This window comes from Uloborus diversus, chromosome 9 (assembly GCF_026930045.1).
Source record: "Uloborus diversus isolate 005 chromosome 9, Udiv.v.3.1, whole genome shotgun sequence".
Lineage (NCBI taxonomy): Eukaryota > Metazoa > Arthropoda > Arachnida > Araneae > Uloboridae > Uloborus > Uloborus diversus.
The window spans coordinates 104,220,888-104,238,404 of record NC_072739.1 but is presented as its reverse complement, the minus strand read 5'-3'; the positions used below and the strand labels follow the sequence as shown (position 1 = coordinate 104,238,404).

The window sequence follows — 17,517 nt, the reverse complement described above, 5'->3', positions numbered from 1 at the left end:
CAAAATGCAAATATTCGGAATATAAAGATATTTTTACCGATGGATCAAAAGCAAACGATCACGTCGGCTTTTCTACAATAGTTGATGGTCACGTTATGGCAGAAAAATTACACCCATCTTGCTCTGTATTTACTTCAGAAATAAAAGCCATATTTATATCTCTTCAGTCAATAGCCCAATCCAACTACAAAAAGTGGGTGATATACACTGACTCAAAGAGTTCAGTGAAAGCAATCACTCACTGCAATAATAATAGCCACCCTATAGCCATTCAGTCCTATCATTTGTTAAAAAATCTTATGCAAAACAATTTTAAAGTCCTCTTTTGTTGGATCCCTGGTCATGTAGGCATTGTAGGCAATGAGGCAGCCGATTCGGCTGCCAGAACTGCAAGTATTCTGGTTGACGACCGTGTTCCTTACGCTGACATCAAAAACGCCATTTCTGAATCTCTTAATACGCATTGGCAGCGGTCTTGGCATTCAGAAACCCAAAACAAACTGCGTTCAATTCAGCCCTCAACTAAAGGCTTTACATCATTGCCTCTCACCAGGAGAGAACAAGTTTTATTAGATCGACTTCGCATTGGTCATACTAGGTTCACACATAAATACCTTTTATGCCGTGAACCAGCTCCAATGTGCATAACTTGTAATGTCATTCAGACAGTGTTACATATTTTAAGTAACTGCCCAAATTTTAATCAAATACGTTTCAAATATTTTAATGATTTTAACCCTACTTTGAAGGAGTTGCTTGGGGACCAACCCCATCGCAATTTACACCCCTTCCTCCGGGAGATTGGTTTCTCCCTTTTAATTTAGTGTTTGTGTCGTCATTATGTGATTTCGTCCTTTTTATATTTTTCAAGATATTGTTTTATCCATTTTTTCTTAATATGTTTTTAGCATTTATATGTTTTTAAGGTGTTCCTTTTTTAATACTACATCTTGAAGGTTTATGCTTTTACTTCAAAAAATACTTTGTTTTACTTTTTTGATTCATTCTTAAATGAAAACTAAATAAAATATAACAAAAAATCGTTTGGCGCAGTATAGCCCTTAAGGGCTCTTGCGCCATAAAAAATCAACTAACCAACCAACCAACCAAACGAACTTAAAATGGCGGGTTAAAAAAAAGTACGAGCCTAAAAAATTTTCTTTCAATAGTTTTGAATTCACCTAGTAGTGAGAATTAACTAATAACAAAATTAGGAAAATCAAAAATGCCGAGCAACATGGCCTGGGTGATTTCTACTGGATTGACCATTACCGTTGCTCTTGCTTCAGATTATTTACAAACATTCATTGATTTGGCAAGATTACACACTACGAGATTGGCGAATTTGGCAAGGAAATTCTTACGACGACTTTAAACTAGAAATCGACCTTTTAACACAATAATAAGGTGGAGGTTTATGATACATTACGTTTTATATTTGTTTTTAACAAAAATATAGTAATAATAACTCACCTGAAGTTATTCTAGCAGTTTATTCCATTCCTTGCACTCGTTGATGTTGTTAGGCCATGTTGTATTTTGACGTCACAGGTCAGAGGATTGCTTCCTCCTGATTGGCTGAAAGTTGAGGTTGATCCAACTTTTTTGTCGAGAAGATAAAAAGTTGAATGGAATACGTTCAACCTCGGAAAGCATAGCACACGGGGATTTTCCGGTCGGAATTCGCTCTCGCGGTTGAGTCGAACCGAAGTTGATCGTCAGGTTGAACGAATTTCGCTACGTGTGACATGGCCTTTAGATATTAAAATGAAGTGAAGCTAAAAGACGTAACCATGGCAATTCGAAACAAAACATCAGTAATTTTAATGGAGATTAGATTTATTCAAACTTTATTTTTAACGGCTTGTAACTTTTTTTCTTTGGAGATAGAAGGTTACTTTTTCGACAGAAGGTCGAGATATTTCTGGAGTAAAAAATGTCGCTTTTTCCAACGGTGTCAAAAAGAAAACTCTGGGACAATTCCTTCACTTTTTATTGATAGATTTAATGAAGAAAGTATTGCCAAAATTTCAGCTAAGCCTAAAAATGTTCAAGATTAAAATGCAAATTGCTCCCGTCGTAATGAAGTTAGAGCATTGAAACAAATTGCTTAGAACGCGGAAAATTCTACCCTTTTCAACGATAGAAAATATTAATACGTGCAGGAAATTTTTCACCCCTTTAATAGCCAATAATAGGCAATTGATGTGAAATTTTGGGCCTAAATTGGAATAAAAAAAGAACTATATATCGGATTTTTCCGAAGTATAGCCTATGTTACTCAGTAAGAAAGCCCCTTTCATGTAGTGAAAGAATTTTTCAAATAGGTGCAGTGGTTCCGAAGATTACCTCGAACACATAAACACACAAAAATCCGCCCTCTCTCTTTATAATATTTGTAAAGATATACATATACATACACATACATAATTTTAGAAGTTAAAAAAAATCCTATTTTCAAAATATGATTGCAATTTAAAACTTTTTTTTCCACCCAATTATTAATGCTGTGCTTTTAATATGTTTTGCTTTGTACATGGTATCTTCTACGTTTCAAGTTTTGAAATCCAAGACTATCCCTCACTTCTGCTCATAACTTTCCATGACTCACAGCATAGAATTTTTTCAGAAAAAAAAATCACAAGAATATCTAAATTACTGTTTAGTGAAAATTTAATTGCAACCACCTGATCTATGCAACTATGATCAGTGATACACATCAATAATTATACAATTTTAACACGTTTTTTTTTTGCTACCAAGGATGTACATTAAATCTAAAAGTTTTGAAAATATTTCTTGGATTCTAATAAATCACAGAATTATTATACATGTAAACAAATTTTTTTTTTCTCCGAGAAATACAATATGATACGCAATAATTTCAAAATAAAAGAAGCTTCAAACATGCAGCGATAAAATTGAAGCCTCATATTTATTTCTTTTGATTTTTTTTTTAAATAAATATTTCATTTTATAAACAAACAATGAATCTAAAACTTTATTTTTCAGCTAGTAGTTTTCTAAAAAATGTATGACTAGCAATAATCTATAAATTACTAAAAATATGTTTACAATAAATAATAAAAAAATTAATAAAATATTAAATTAAAGTACCTAATTAACTTTCCACACACTATATTACTGCCAAAGTATTAAGATAGGTTATAAATACAGTCAGACCTTAATATAAGGTCACTTTTCTAAAGAATTATTATACATGTAAACAAATTTTTTTTTTCTCCGAGAAATACAATATGATACGCAATAATTTCAAAATAAAAGAAGCTTCAAACATGCAGCAATAAAATTTAAGCCTCATATTTATTTCTTTTGATTTTTTTTTAAATAAATATTTCATTTTATAAACAAACAATGAATCTAAAACTTTATTTTTTAGCTAGTAGTTTTCTAAAAAATGTATGACTAGCTATAATCTATAAATTACTAAAAATATGTTTACAATAAATAATAAAAAAATTAATAAAATATTAAATTAAAGTACCTAATTAACTTTCCACACACTATATTACTGCCAAAGTATTAAGATAGGTTATAAATACAGTCAGACCTCAATATAAGGTCACTTTTCTAAAGTCCCAGAGCATTGAATAAGACTTCTATGAAATGTATTATTGGATTTGTGGTCAAAAGGTTGTAATAGAGTAATCGCTTATAAGGTCACTTTGTCTGATTTTCTCGAAATGATTTCAATGCCTAAATGAAGCAGTAACACCCCCCCGTGTCCGTTTACCTTGTCGTGGTGGGGGGGCTTGCGGTGTGGTGAGTTCGGGGCGAGCTCTTGGGAGGAGTAGTGAACCCCCAGTTGCTCAAACAGAATATCGGCGGGAGGGGATTTTTCTCCCTTCCTTCCCTCATCACACTTACCAAATGCGGACGAAAACCCCTAAGCCATGGTGTGTCAACCGTGCCTATGGCTGCGTGGTACCGGGGGTAGTCGGTGCCTCAAACGGGAGGCTTCAGGGATAGCAGGCGAACCCTGTCGTACGCAGCCTTACCTCTGTGTAGGAGGGCTACACAGGGGCTAGACCCCACTTTTCCCCCTAGTTCCCAGGTTTATTTATGGATGATAATATAAATAACCCTTCTCCCCCCTGCGGGGAGCGTCAGAACGTATTGTCGAGCACAGCCAAGTTTTTTCTTATTAAACGCAACGATCCAAACCTCAATTTAAGCAAAGTTTCCCCTTTTTTGATAAATAAAGCGCTCACTCATTTAATAGGCGAATATCAATCTGTTAAAAAACTACGCAGCGGTGAACTGCTAGTTGAAATTAAAGATACAAAACAAATTAAATCTATAATGGCAATCACACAAATTGGTTCATATCTTGTTACAACTTCAGAACATAAAACTCTTAATTTTTCACGGGGAATAATTTCCGAACCTGACCTTCTCTTTACACCCGAGGAGGAAATCTTGGAGGGAATGAAGGATCAAAACGTACATTCAGTCAAAAGGATCACCATCAAACGGAACGGCGAAATAATAAACACCAAACATGTCATTCTGACATTCAATACACCTGTCCTCCCGCAACGTGTTAAAGCCGGCTATCTCTCTTGCCCAGTTCGCCCCTATATTCCAAATCCGCTCCGGTGTTTCAAATGCCAGCGGTTTGGACATTCCAAGTTTGCGTGCCGTGGTACTGACACCTGTGCCAGGTGCGCAGAGCCCGGACACGACAGTAATACATGTAACAAGACCTACAAATGCGCAAACTGCAAAGGGGACCATCCTTCATACTCCAGATCATGCTCAAAATGGCTCACAGAAAAAGAAATTCAGATAATTAAAACAACACAAAAAATATCTTATCCAGATGCAAGAAAACTAGTTGAATCCCGCACACCAACAACAGGTGTTTCATATGCTTCAGCCGTTAAAAAGGTACTGAAGTCTGTATGCACACAAACAGATACCCAAACAGATGCTTGTACTAATGCCAAAACTGTAAACACAACCAAATCAAATAAACAAAATTATAGCCCCAAATCTTCTTTTAAGGAAACTAATCAAAATCAACAACAAATACAAAAAACAAATACTGTACCTGTTACTGTTAATGAAAAGAAACCACTCACACAGAATTTGAAAAAACTTAGTGAAAAAAAGAAAAATATTCAAACGCGAGCAAAAATCGGGGTAGCCTCTAAACAGAGACCCCCAAAACTTTATAATTTTAAAAAAGAGGACTTTTTACTCTCTAGTAAGAAAGTAAAATTAACCAAGTCCCAAATTGAAAAATTCCAACAACCTCCTCCCCAGGAGGAGGGTGAGGATGTAGATTTTGAAGATCTCCCGCCATCCGACGATGAAGGGTGGACGGACCATCCTCCTTCATGAGCTGCTTTTCCTTCTTCTGGCCGTTTCTCCTTCCTTTTCTCTTCATGGCCCTGAGCATTCTTTCTTGGAATTGTCAGAGTTACTCGCATAATGTCACAGACATCAAAGATCTTGTCGAATATCACCAACCGGCCATATTCTGTCTGCAAGAAACTTTTCTGTCCCCTGCTGATAGACCGAGGTTGAAAGTTTTTGACATATACCGCAAGGACTGCTTGTCAGGAGACCGTCGTTGTGGAGGAGTGGCATTGCTGATCAACAATGATTATGCATCTAGCCAACTCAATATCAACACATCCCTGCAAGCAGTAGCTGCGCGCGTTCACCTTCACTCGCTGTTCACAGTTTGTTCTGTATATATCCCACCTTCTTATGACTTAAGAAGCGTGGAGTTGCAGACACTGGTTGATCAACTTCCTCCCCCATTTGTCATCTTGGGGGATTTCAATGGCCATAATCCTCTCTGGGGGAGTCCAGACTCCAACAGTAGAGGTTTAACAATAGAAAATTTTATTGAAGACAATGATCTTTGCATCCTTAATAACGGTGAAAACACTTATTTTCATCTTTCTACCCAATCTTACCATGCCATCGATCTCGTAATATGCTCACCTTCTTTTCTGCCACTTTGGGATTTTCAGGTGGAGGGTGGTCTGTACTCCAGTGGCCACTTTCCGATCAGGATAACCTCTACTGGACGCTGCGGCCATCAGCAGCATCAGCAAGCTCGACTTCGCATTGATCGAGCTGATTGGGCAGCATTTACCCAGTTGGCAGAAATTAAATCAGAAGACGTAACTGATATTGATATCGATGTAGCGGTAAAGCGAGTAACCGACATTATGCTAAACGCAGCTAACGCTGCCATACCAAAAACCACTAAAGGCAGGATCAAGTTTCCTAAGCCTTGGTGGAACCTCTATTGTCAGGAGGCTCATAAGAAGCAAAAAAAGGCATGGAATACGTTTCGTCGTTATCCAACCACACAAAATCTCGTGGCACTTAAACGAGCTCGTGCTGAAGCTCGAAGGATTCGACGGAAGAGCCAGCGGGACTCGTGGCAGACCTATGTCAGCACAATCACGACGTCCACCCCATCAAAGACCGTATGGGGTAAAATAAAAAAAATCATTGGCAACTACAATACATCTTGTGCACCCATTCTGGAGAATAATGGTCGTATTTTATCCGATTACAAAGAGGTGGCTGACTGCATGGGGACTTATTTGGCAGAAGTCTCCAGTGCAAATAACTATTGCTCAAAATTTTTAACCATCAAATCACGCAAAGAACAAAAAGTTCTAGATTTTAATTCAAACATTTTTAATCAATACAACACAAAATTCACCCTTCAAGAACTAAATGCTGCCTTACAAAAATCAAAAAACACATCACCAGGTCCAGATGAAATTCACAATAGTATGTTAAAACATCTAAGCAGGTCCTCTTTAGAACAAATTCTGCATCTTTTCAATAGAATTTATTCGGAACACAGATTCCCAAAATCCTGGTGTCAAGCAACAGTAATTCCTATCCTTAAGCCCAATAAACCATCTGAAAAACCTGAGAGCTATAGACCTATAGCTCTCACTAGCTGCCTATGTAAAATAATGGAACGGATGGTCAACTCCAGGCTGATATACATTTTGGAGTCGCATCATCTGCTATCTCCATATCAAAGTGGATTCAGGCGTGGTAGATGCACAATAGACAACCTATTGCTTCTCGAAACATCAATAAGAGAAGCATTTCTCAAACGATAACATCTCGTGAGCGTATTTTTTGACATTGAAAAAGCATATGACCGTACCTGGAGATATGGGATCCTCAAAACCCTTCACGAGTATGGGTTACGAGGTAATCTACCCATCTTTGTCTCTAATTTTCTAAGAGACCGAATTTTCCGCGTACGTGTCAAGTCTGTTCTTTCAGATGCATTTATTCAAGAAGAAGGAGTTCCCCAGGGAAGCGTACTAAGCGTAACTCTTTTTGTAATTGCAATCAACAGCTTAATCGAAGGACTGCCTCCCGCTGTCAAAGGTACCATGTTCGTTGATGACTTCCAAATATCTTTCTCTTCATCGAGCATGAGTATCATTGAAAGACAACTTCAAATGGCTATTAATAAAGTAACACAATGGGCGGAGGAAAATGGCTTTACTTTCTCTGTTCAAAAAACTTTCTGTATCCACTTCTGCCGTAAAAGAGGTCTTCATCCTGATCCAACACTTCTCCTTAACAATCAAAAAATAGCTGTAAAAGATCAAGGAAAATTCCTCGGTCTTATACTTGATAACAAACTCAAATTTGTACCGCATATACAAGAGTTAAAAAAGAAATGTTTACTAAAATTAAATATCCTTAAAGTCTTATCGAACACTTCCTGGGGTGCTGATACAGAGTCTCTCTTAAGAATCTACAGGGCTCTAATACGCTCAAAACTTGATTATGGATGCCAAATTTATGGCTCCACGGCAAAAAGCTATCTGAAAATTCTAGATCCAATCCACAATCAGGCACTGCGCATCTGCACAGGAGCTTTCCGAACCTCACCTATTACTAGTCTTCATATTCTTGCTCATGAACAATCTTTAAACAATAGACGCCTCAAACTTTCATTGAACTTCTACTTCAAAATAAAACCTTATACTGGTCACCCTTTACACCTCCATATTTTTAATCCATCTAATGTTATCTTATTTCTTCATCGTCCTTCTGCAACCCCAACATTCGGGATCCGAATGCGCCGGGTGCTTTCAGATTTGCAACTGTCAGATTTTAATACTCTCAATACAATAAAACTGATTGAACCATGGTGTGAAGTAGTTCCATCTACCATCAATGAACTCGCTAAATTCTCTAAAGAGACTACCTCCAATACAGCCTACCAACAAATATTTTATGATACAAAATGCAAATATTCTTATTATCATGACATTTTCACTGACGGATCAAAAGCAAACGATCACGTCGGCTTTGCTGCAATAATAAATGGTCAAGTTACCGCTGAACAATCACACCCATCTTGCTCTGTTTTTACAGCAGAAATAAAAGCCATATTGATATCTCTACAATCAATAACCCAATCCGCTCACAAAAAGTGGGTGATATACACTGACTCAAAGAGTTCAGTGGAAGCAATCACCCACTGCAACAATAACAGCCATCCCATAGTCATTCAGTCTTACCATTTATACAAAAGTCTTACACAAAATAATTTTCATGTACTCTTTTGCTGGATCCCTGGTCACGTAGGCATTGCCGGCAATGAAGCCGCTGATTCAGCTGCCAAAGACGCAAATATCCTAGTTGATGACAGCGTCCCTTTAGTTGACATTAAAAACGCAATATCTGAATGTCTTAACACGCATTGGCAACGGACTTGGAATCTCGAAACACAAAACAAATTACATTCGATCCAGCCATCGACTAAAGGTTTCAAATCATTACAACTTACCAGGAGAGAACAAGTTTCGTTAACTCGTCTTCGCATCGGCCATACCAGGTTCACCCATAAATACCTCTTATGCCATGAACCAGCTCCGATTTGTATTAGATGTAAAGTCAACCAGACAGTGTTGCATATCTTATGCAACTGCCCAAATTTTAACCAAATACGTTTTAAATATTTTAATAATTTTAATCCATCTCTGAAAGACTTGCTGGGGGACCCACCCCATCCCAATATATACTCCTTCCTCCGGGAGATTGGCTTATCCTTTTTAATTTAGTGGTTGTGTCGTCAAAATGTAATTTTATCCGTTTTTCTTGTTACTGAAGGTTCTTTGACAACCTATTGTTTCACACCCTTTCATAAATTTTTTAATGTTTACCGGTTTTTTACTACTTGTTTTAAACTACTGTTGTTTATACCTTCCTCTCCAAAACATTTTTACTTTTATCATACCCTGATTTTTTATTTATGTATAAATTCTAAACTAAAAAATCGTTTGGCGCAGTATAGCCCTCAAGGGCTCTTGCGCCATTAAAAATAAGTAAACCAAACCGAAGCAGTAACACAAGCACTTAAGAGTAATGTCATGAGAAGTTTTTTTTTTTACTAGCCATAAGAGAGCTAAAGGAAATTTACAGAAAACATAGAAACCGACGCGCTTAAAGAAAAATTGCAATAGTTCTATATTAGATATATTTTAAGTAAGGTTAGTTAAGCATCAGTACTTCGCTTGGGCTAATTGTATGCAGCTTTATTCTAAATGAAATTTTTTCGAAGTCGCTTAAAAATTATTCCAAAATTGTAATGTATTTAAATTGATTAAATTACTATAACCGAATTAACTGAAATATTTGAATGTATTAAATATGCACAGAATTTATGCATATACATGCTTATTCATTATATGAATCAAGTTGTAATTATTCAAGTTGTAAGGGGGGTGACCTCACATCAAAATCAGACTGTATTGAAAAACATTCCAAATTTGTGAATTTTGCAACATTTCCATACTTTTTAAAAATTTTACCCTTGCACTCTTTGACAGTAAAGGGGTTAATATTTGTTTTTTTTTGTTTTTTTTTTTTTTTTTCTTCTTCTGAAGTTACCCAAAAGGTAGGTGATCGTGTCGCTTGGGGAAACGGAACAGGGGACTCGGCTGGATGCAGGAGGCACAGACACACAAAATGTACAATTTTTTTATTGAAGTAAGAAGTTTTACAGAGAATTCACATTACACAAGTAAAGTACTACAATCTCATTGTAGTATTGAATGATTTCTACTCTTTTTACATTGGGAGTGGGCCGAATCCCGCAAGTAGTGCAATAGCGGGCCGACCCGTGGCGAGGGCGGAATAAATTCCAGACCGCAAGCCTCAGTTCAAAAATTAGTTTAATATCGTACTGTCCAATGGACAGTGTATCAGATATTAAGCTGATAAGAACAGAAATTTTTTTTTATTTCCCAACTATTTACAGTGATTGCTGTTTACATTCATCAGGTGCAATCAGGGGGACAGAGTGAAAAACTTACAGCGCGCTAGTATGTACATATAAAGGAAGCGTTGCAGGAATTGGAGAGCAGTAAAAGTTCAAGACCGTTCGTATAGTTCAGAACACGCACACAGGCGCAGCAAACGGGAGTCCGAATGTTTCTTTACTCAATGGGTCTCGGCGTTGCTGTTGGCATCACGGGTGCTCATGCGGACAGGACTAATGGACGTCCCGGCAGTGTCAACTTGGTCGTACTGCCGGTTACCGGTGAGGTGTTCGATGTATGCAAACCTTGACCACCGGATGCAGTCGTTAACTGCCAGCTTTCTCAATTTCTTGAGATATCTCCTCGTGCAGAGCCGCTTCAGGAAAGAGTCGTTGGTGGGGTCCCAGGACCCTAGGACGCCTACAACGATTGGCACCACCTGGACATCACTGTACTGGCCCTGGAACATTTGGACCAGTGGTGCGTATTTGTCCATCTTCCGCTGTCGAGCTTCAGCAAAGGCAGCTAGGCTGTTCTCCATGGGTGTGGTGACGTCAACGATGAACAACCGGTTGTGAAGAACGACCAGTGCGTCGGGGCAGAGACCGGCGTCAGGAATGTTGGTGTTCACACTCAGCACAATTCCACGGTATCCGGCCGCTGTCACTATTCTTTTGAGGATGGCGTTGTGCCTGCTCTGGTACGTTCGGCTGTGACGCATGCAGTGGCACAGGACATGTGGAAGGGGGTTTCGTGTGGGTGTTGGCATCTCCTGCATGCAGTGGGCTGACCCGATCTCCACGGCTTGGCACCGTTCAGCGGCAACAGGTTGAGTCGTGCTCGGTGCACGAAGCGCCAGTCGGCAAAAGCGGTGAATTCGCCGGTGAAGAGGAAGTGGGAACTGCTGCGGTTTGCTCCAATGCACTCCATAGTTTTCCCCTGGTTCCTCTTCGCCAGTAAAGATTCGGTTTTTGCCTTCCGGAGGAGTTCCCTCAGGGTGTGGACGACCTTGTGGCGTGACTGGTGAGCCAAGGTTGTCTCCCCCATCTGGAGAAAGACGAAGTTCGGGGAGACGTCCCAGACCAATCTCAGGCGCGTGGAAGCTTTCCTTGCCAGAGTCCAGGTATTGGAGATTTCGTTAGATGTCCTGGCAAAGTCGCCCTCAATGCTGCCAGAGAGGAAGCTGCTAACTTCCGCATCTGACGGTTCCCTCTGCAGACGCCGGTTGACTGTGTGTGAAAGGTGGCTCATTGCCAGTTCGGCGGTGCCCGGGTCCCTTGAAGTAAGTAGCTTAAAGGCCGTGTCCGCAAGGAAAATGTCGGAGTCTTCTGTCGTGAGGGGAATCGCGCAACACCCCGCTGCTCGGCTGCCATATAAGTAGTCGTTGGAGGCGTTTTCCGGAAGATACAGAGTGACCTTGACCAGACGTCTGATGAATGCGTCGACCTTCTTCCAGTCTTCCTTCCTAAATTGTGCTGTTCGCATAAAGAATTGGAGGGAGGGCATGAAGAAGGCCTTCAACGCGTCAAGGCGTTGCCATGGGGCGAGCTTGGCGGATAGAATTTTTTCTCCTATTTCCAGGATGTCGTTCAGTGCGCTGTACGTTGGAAAGATGTTAAATCCTACTGACTTCCCCAGAAACTTGGCTGCGTCACCTTCCTGCAGGAACTTGACTTGGCAGCCATCAATTGTGAACGTAGTGTTCCTGGTACCAACGGGAGTCTTCCCTGAGACGTGCAGCGTTGCGCACTTGCTGATATTTATTTCGAGGCCGATCTTTGCCACGTCCCTTTGAAATTCGTCCAGGCGGGCCTGAAGTTCGTCCACTGAGGATCCCATCAGAAAAACATCGTCTGCGAATACGAGGACGTTGTGGGCAGACTCGTCACCTTGTGTCCTACGGAGGGCTGGGACCAATGCGAGGTTGAAGAGCGCTCCGCTCAGAGGACACCCTTGCTTCACGCCGGCCTTGATCTGGACTGGGTTGGTAAGACCGGATCCCGAGATGAAGCTGGTGGTGGAGTTGGCATACATGTCCTGGACCAACGCCAGGGTGGTCCTGCTGGCTCCTGACGAATCGAGAGCAGCGAAGATGGCTGAGTGGGGGACGGAGCCGAAGGCATTGGTGACATCGATCCAGGCGATGCACACCTCCTCTTGAAGCCTCCTGGCGCGTTCAATCCTGGTCTGGAGCACAAAGTTATCCCGTCATGGGGGGTGAATCCCTTCTGGGCAGGGGAGAGAACTTGGTGCCTTTCACACCAGTCGGAGAGCCGTCTCGCAATGCCCTTGGTCAGCAGTTTGTACGCCGTGCAGCACAGGGCAATTGGCCTCCAGTTTCTGATGTCGGACGGGTCTCCAGATTTGGGGAGTAGGATGGATCGGGAGATTTTCCATTCTTCAGGGATTCGGCGGAAATTCAGGCAGGCGTTGAAGATTTTTGTGAGGAAGGTGGCTGATGGGTCTGCGTTCTTCCAGTGGGCGTAGGCGAGGCGGTCTGGGCCGGGGGCTGAATTTTCGGCTGTTCTCACCGCGCGCAGTACCTCCGTGGCCGCAAAGGGCAAATATAGCGTGTCTTCTCGGCCTTGAGGAGGTGGTGAGAAGTAGGAGGGATCGTGGGGTCCTCGTCCTCCAGGTCTCCGCGAAGTGCGCTTCGACAACATCGGCGGGGATGCAACACCTTTCCGTATCCGCTTGCGAGATGAGCCGGATGGCTTTCCTCCGATTGCGCTTGTATAGGCGCTGGATAGTCTGCGCGTCTTGAATGTTGCGGGCAGGCGGGGCTCTGTAACTCTCGTCTGGAGAGGTGGGAATCTTGCAGGTCTCCTGAACTTTTCTGGTAATGGCTGAGACCACTTCTTCGAAAGTATGGAAGTTCTCCCTCGTGAAATTGGACTCGAGCAGACGATCAAGCTGAGGGTTGAATTCCGATACTACTTCCGGTTCCTCGTCCCGGTTGTTGCTAGGTTGCGACATGCCGGCGTCAACGGCATGTCGCATCAACGGCGTCGTTGACTTGTGAGGGGGCTGGGTCAAGCGGCTGATCCCCTGTAGAGGCGACGCTTCCGGCTGGGGAGGCGAGCTGTGAAGTCGTGGCGTTGTCGTTCGGATGGTGAATGTTGGCGGGATCCTCGCTAGTCTGGCCGGCTGCTGCGCGTTGGATGTAGGGCTGGGCGATCATGGACGGAGTGGTGCTTAGGCTGGCAGGCCTCTGCGGGGCGGTGAATGGGCTCCTTTGGCTTGGTGCCTACTCACTGTGGACTCGTGCAGTGCTAGGGGGGCTGAGCTGTCTCTGGGGGGGGGACCCCTGGGTAGCTATGCTTTCCTGGACAGGGTGGATGTTGGCTCCAACACCTCCAACTGCAGTCGGTGGGACGGTATCAAGCGGACCTTCTGTTTGGCTGTTGCTCCGTCGCTCAGTCTGCGTTCTTCTGCGTCGGCTGTTGGTCGTCTGCTGTGCAGAAGGGATTGTCAGCGGGGTGACTCGTGCCCTCCTATCTTGCCTCCGATGGTACTGCATGTGGAGATCCAGACCCTTTTTGGATACAAAGGTATCGTCGCATCTGGTGCAGAGGTGGCGGAAAACGATGTCTGAAGGGACGACCAGGCCAGCTTCTCCAAGGCAGGGGTGAGTAGAGGGCTTTTTCCCCAGGCGTCGTTTGCAGTGGCTGCACCAGTTGACTGTCTTGTTGACCTTACGTCGGTGTTCCACGTTGAGGTGTCGGACCAGGGAGCCCTTGATGGCTGTCCAAACACTGGCCTTAAACTGCCTCGCGCAGTCAACCTCGGTGCAAGCCATTACTTCCGAGACTGGGAAAACCATATGAAGCTGGTCGTCGCGCAGGCAGTTCCTAGAGGGGCACGCTGGGTCCGGAGGTCTCGTCCTTCTGTTCGTTGCTTCCCTGATGGCGGGTCTATTTCGGGCAGGTTGGAAGTCCTCCAGGCTGGCGCTTGGCTGGGAGGGATCATCTTCGGGGATGGTTTCCAGTGGATCCGGGTGTCTGACTATTTCTGGGCGGGCTGCTGTGGCTGATGGATCGTTCACGATATGCAGCAGGGCGAGCTCCGCGGAAGTTAGCTGCCTGCTAACTCCTGGTTGGATCCGTTGATTCTGGAGACAGGGTTGGTCGATGCTCTGGGCATTTCCGGCAGTGGGATCAGCTTCGTTGGAATGGGGTGCAGGAGGTGGGTCATTCTTCAAATTCTTTCTCTTTCTCCTTCGTTTGCGCCTTTTGGGCGACTGGGTGTCCTCTCCAGAGGCCCCCGAGGATTGGGGAGTGGTTGGTGTTGAAGCGGAGAGTCCCTCGTCGTGTCCGTCCCCGGGTGGAGGAGGCTGGTCCGGGTCATTTCGGCAATCAACTGCCTCCTCGTCCGAGTTTGGGCTTCGGCCTGTCGCGTCAGGTGACTGTAACCTGGAGGGGGGAGAGTCGAACAGCCCGGGTGTCGGCAGGCCACCGTGATCCTGGCGTGTGGCGTGCTGTTCAGCTCCCTGGGCCACTGGACTCTCCGGGCTGTCAATTGGCATCACGTGGGTGGAGGCAGACGGCATTCTCTCGTGCTGGGGTGCCTGGGTCTCGTCAATGACAAGTCTCGGCGATCCTGGAGAGCTCCTAGGGCTGCTACCATGCGGGGAGGTGTTGTCCGCTGCGACAGGAGGCGTGGCTGGCGCCAAGACTTCTAGGCCAGGTAAGTCCTGCTGGCTGTTACAATCCTCATCAGGTGTCTGGGCGGCGGTTTGGACGGAAATGTCCTCGCGCAACCGTCGCTGGAGAAAGGGGACATCTGCCAGGTCCCGGGGAACGTGACCTTTGGCTCTTGCCAAGCGCAGGGCTTGCAGTAGGCGCTTCTTGGCTTCCTTCCTGCAGCTCCTACGGTCCGTGTTGCGGACCACGTGGAGGTCAATCTGGATGCGTCTCCGTCCGGGGGATGTGGTGGTAAAAGAGCATCCAGCCCTATTGCACCTGAAAATGGACAGCGGCGTTGGTGTCCACCGGAGATCGGAGCTGCCACTGCTGGTGGAGGGCGTTGTCCCATAGGAGGTGGCGCACATCACTGCAGGGGGATGAAGCTTGGCTGGTGGGGCCTGCGGTCCGGTGTGGACAGCGGCAAGCTGTGCCCGCGTCCTACGGCATACTGGCGATGATCCTGGCGGGGCCGAGGCGTTCGCTTCAATTGGTGTCAATGTAGTGACGCTGGGCAGGGCTCCTGGGATAGACTCTGCACAGTGCACGTCCGGTGGCGACAAGAATTCCAGCACCTGGAAAAGCCGCGTCTCAGACCGGCTAACGGCGTGTCATCATCGCTTGACGACCCCCTTCCAGTGGGAGTATGATTTCCGTCATTATGGGGGTCCATCTCGAAAAATGGGGGAGGTACGGGGCCTTACCAGGAAAAAAGGGGGGAAGTAGTAATGGAGGGGGGCTCAAGGCGGGCATCGAAAGGGGGTATGAACATGGGTCACGGTAAAAACAATTACAATATATATATATATATATATATACAGGAAATAACAAAAACGTATCAAGGAAAAACACCGGGAGAGAACTGTGAAAATGTTCACTAGTGCCGAAATAAACTCCACTAGATGGCGCACCAAACACAATCCGAGGAAAGAAGAAAATGCGGAGGGGGTATGCAAAATTAAAAACTGGTGGACTGGAAAACCACTACAACCTGGGAACAGAAATGAGCAAGCCAGATACAAAAAACAGCAGAGGAAGTGTATCGAACCAAAGCGTTGCGCTACGTATGAGTACAGAGTACTAGAAGACAATAGGAACGCCTGGAACTACCAACACACACAAAGGAAAAAAGCAAAGCTGAACAATGTAGCAAGGCGCGACAACACAGTACCGAGAGCACCCGCTACAAGTATCCACCAGTGAAGAGGCAACCGCCGGTAGAGGGCGCGGAAAACTTAAACGGCGGAATGAGAAAAAAATCGATGCGGGAATCCGCGTAGGAAAAAACTGGTGGGAATAAAAATTAAGCGATCGAAGTTGTAATGGAGCAAATTAGGGCATAGGACACACGACGCGAGGCACAGTGAACAGGCAATAAGTAAAAACAACAAGTGGAAACCCACAGCAAAAAAAAAATTAACTACATGGTTATGAGAAGGCAAGAAGAACCCCCGTGATCAGCACAGTAATGCTAAAAACAGGAAAAAATAGAACAAGTTAACAGAAAACTACCACGGGAAGCATCTTATCAGGGGTGAAGCAAACACACAACAGATGCAAGGACAAAACACGATCAACAAATAGAAAACAAGAACAAGGGAATAACAAGATAAAAACAACAATAAAAGCAACAAAGGTACTGGGAGCGCGAAGCGGATAATTGCAATCCCGGAACAACTAGCAATCAGAACCGGACGGGTGCGTAGAGCACAATGAATATAATAAACAAAAATATAAACACACAATTAACAAAAAATGCGATAAAATATACAGGGTGATTCTGAATTCATCATCAATATTTGGTGGGGAGGTAGGGAATAGGAAAAGAACACTATTTCACATAGGAAAGCATGGGCCCAGACGTCATGTAGTAGGGCAATATGAATCCGGTTAAATGATGGAAAGAAAACATAACAAGAAAGTGGTAAGAGAAAAAACATTTATTTGTGCATCTTTTGTACAGACTTACAAGAGGTGCTCGAAATTCTGACCATTTGCTAGATTACATGCCTCACAACGACGTTGCATGGACAACCGAACTTTCTGGAATATGCCTGGCGTTTCCCGGATGTTTGCGGCGGCAACCGATATGCGTGCTACAAGGTCCATATCACTGGCAACAGGGGTCTCGTACACCATGGTTTTCATGGCACCCCATACAAAGAAGTCTATTGGAGATAAATCCGGTGACCGTGGTGGCCAACAAACCGGTCCACCGCGACCAATCCATTGAGCTCCAAATTTTCTGGTCAGGTAACAACGCACATCATTTGCGAAATGTGCTGGAGCGCCGTCATGCTGGAACCACATTCGCCGGAGAATAACAGCAGGAACCTCGTTCATAAGACCCGGTAGCACAGTCTGAAGAAATATGAGGTAGTTTGCGCAATCTAAACGGGATGGTAGTAAATACGATCCCAGCAAACAGTCGCCGACGATCCCAGTCCACACATTGACGGCAAAGCGTTGTTGCGCAGCTCGAACTCTCGTACCGTGTGGATTCTGATTAGCCCACACATGCGAATTGTGTGTGTTGA

General features: G+C 43.8%; 1 non-coding gene across 1 annotated transcript; it reads right to left on the bottom strand.

Annotated features, from left to right (window-relative positions):
* Window positions 1-10,113: 10,113 nt before the first annotated feature.
* LOC129230823 (U2 spliceosomal RNA) lies at window positions 10,114-10,301 on the bottom strand. Its single transcript, XR_008581219.1, has one exon. It is a non-coding gene; the product is annotated as a U2 spliceosomal RNA (small nuclear RNA).
* Between the last annotated feature and the right edge of the window lie 7,216 nt (window positions 10,302-17,517).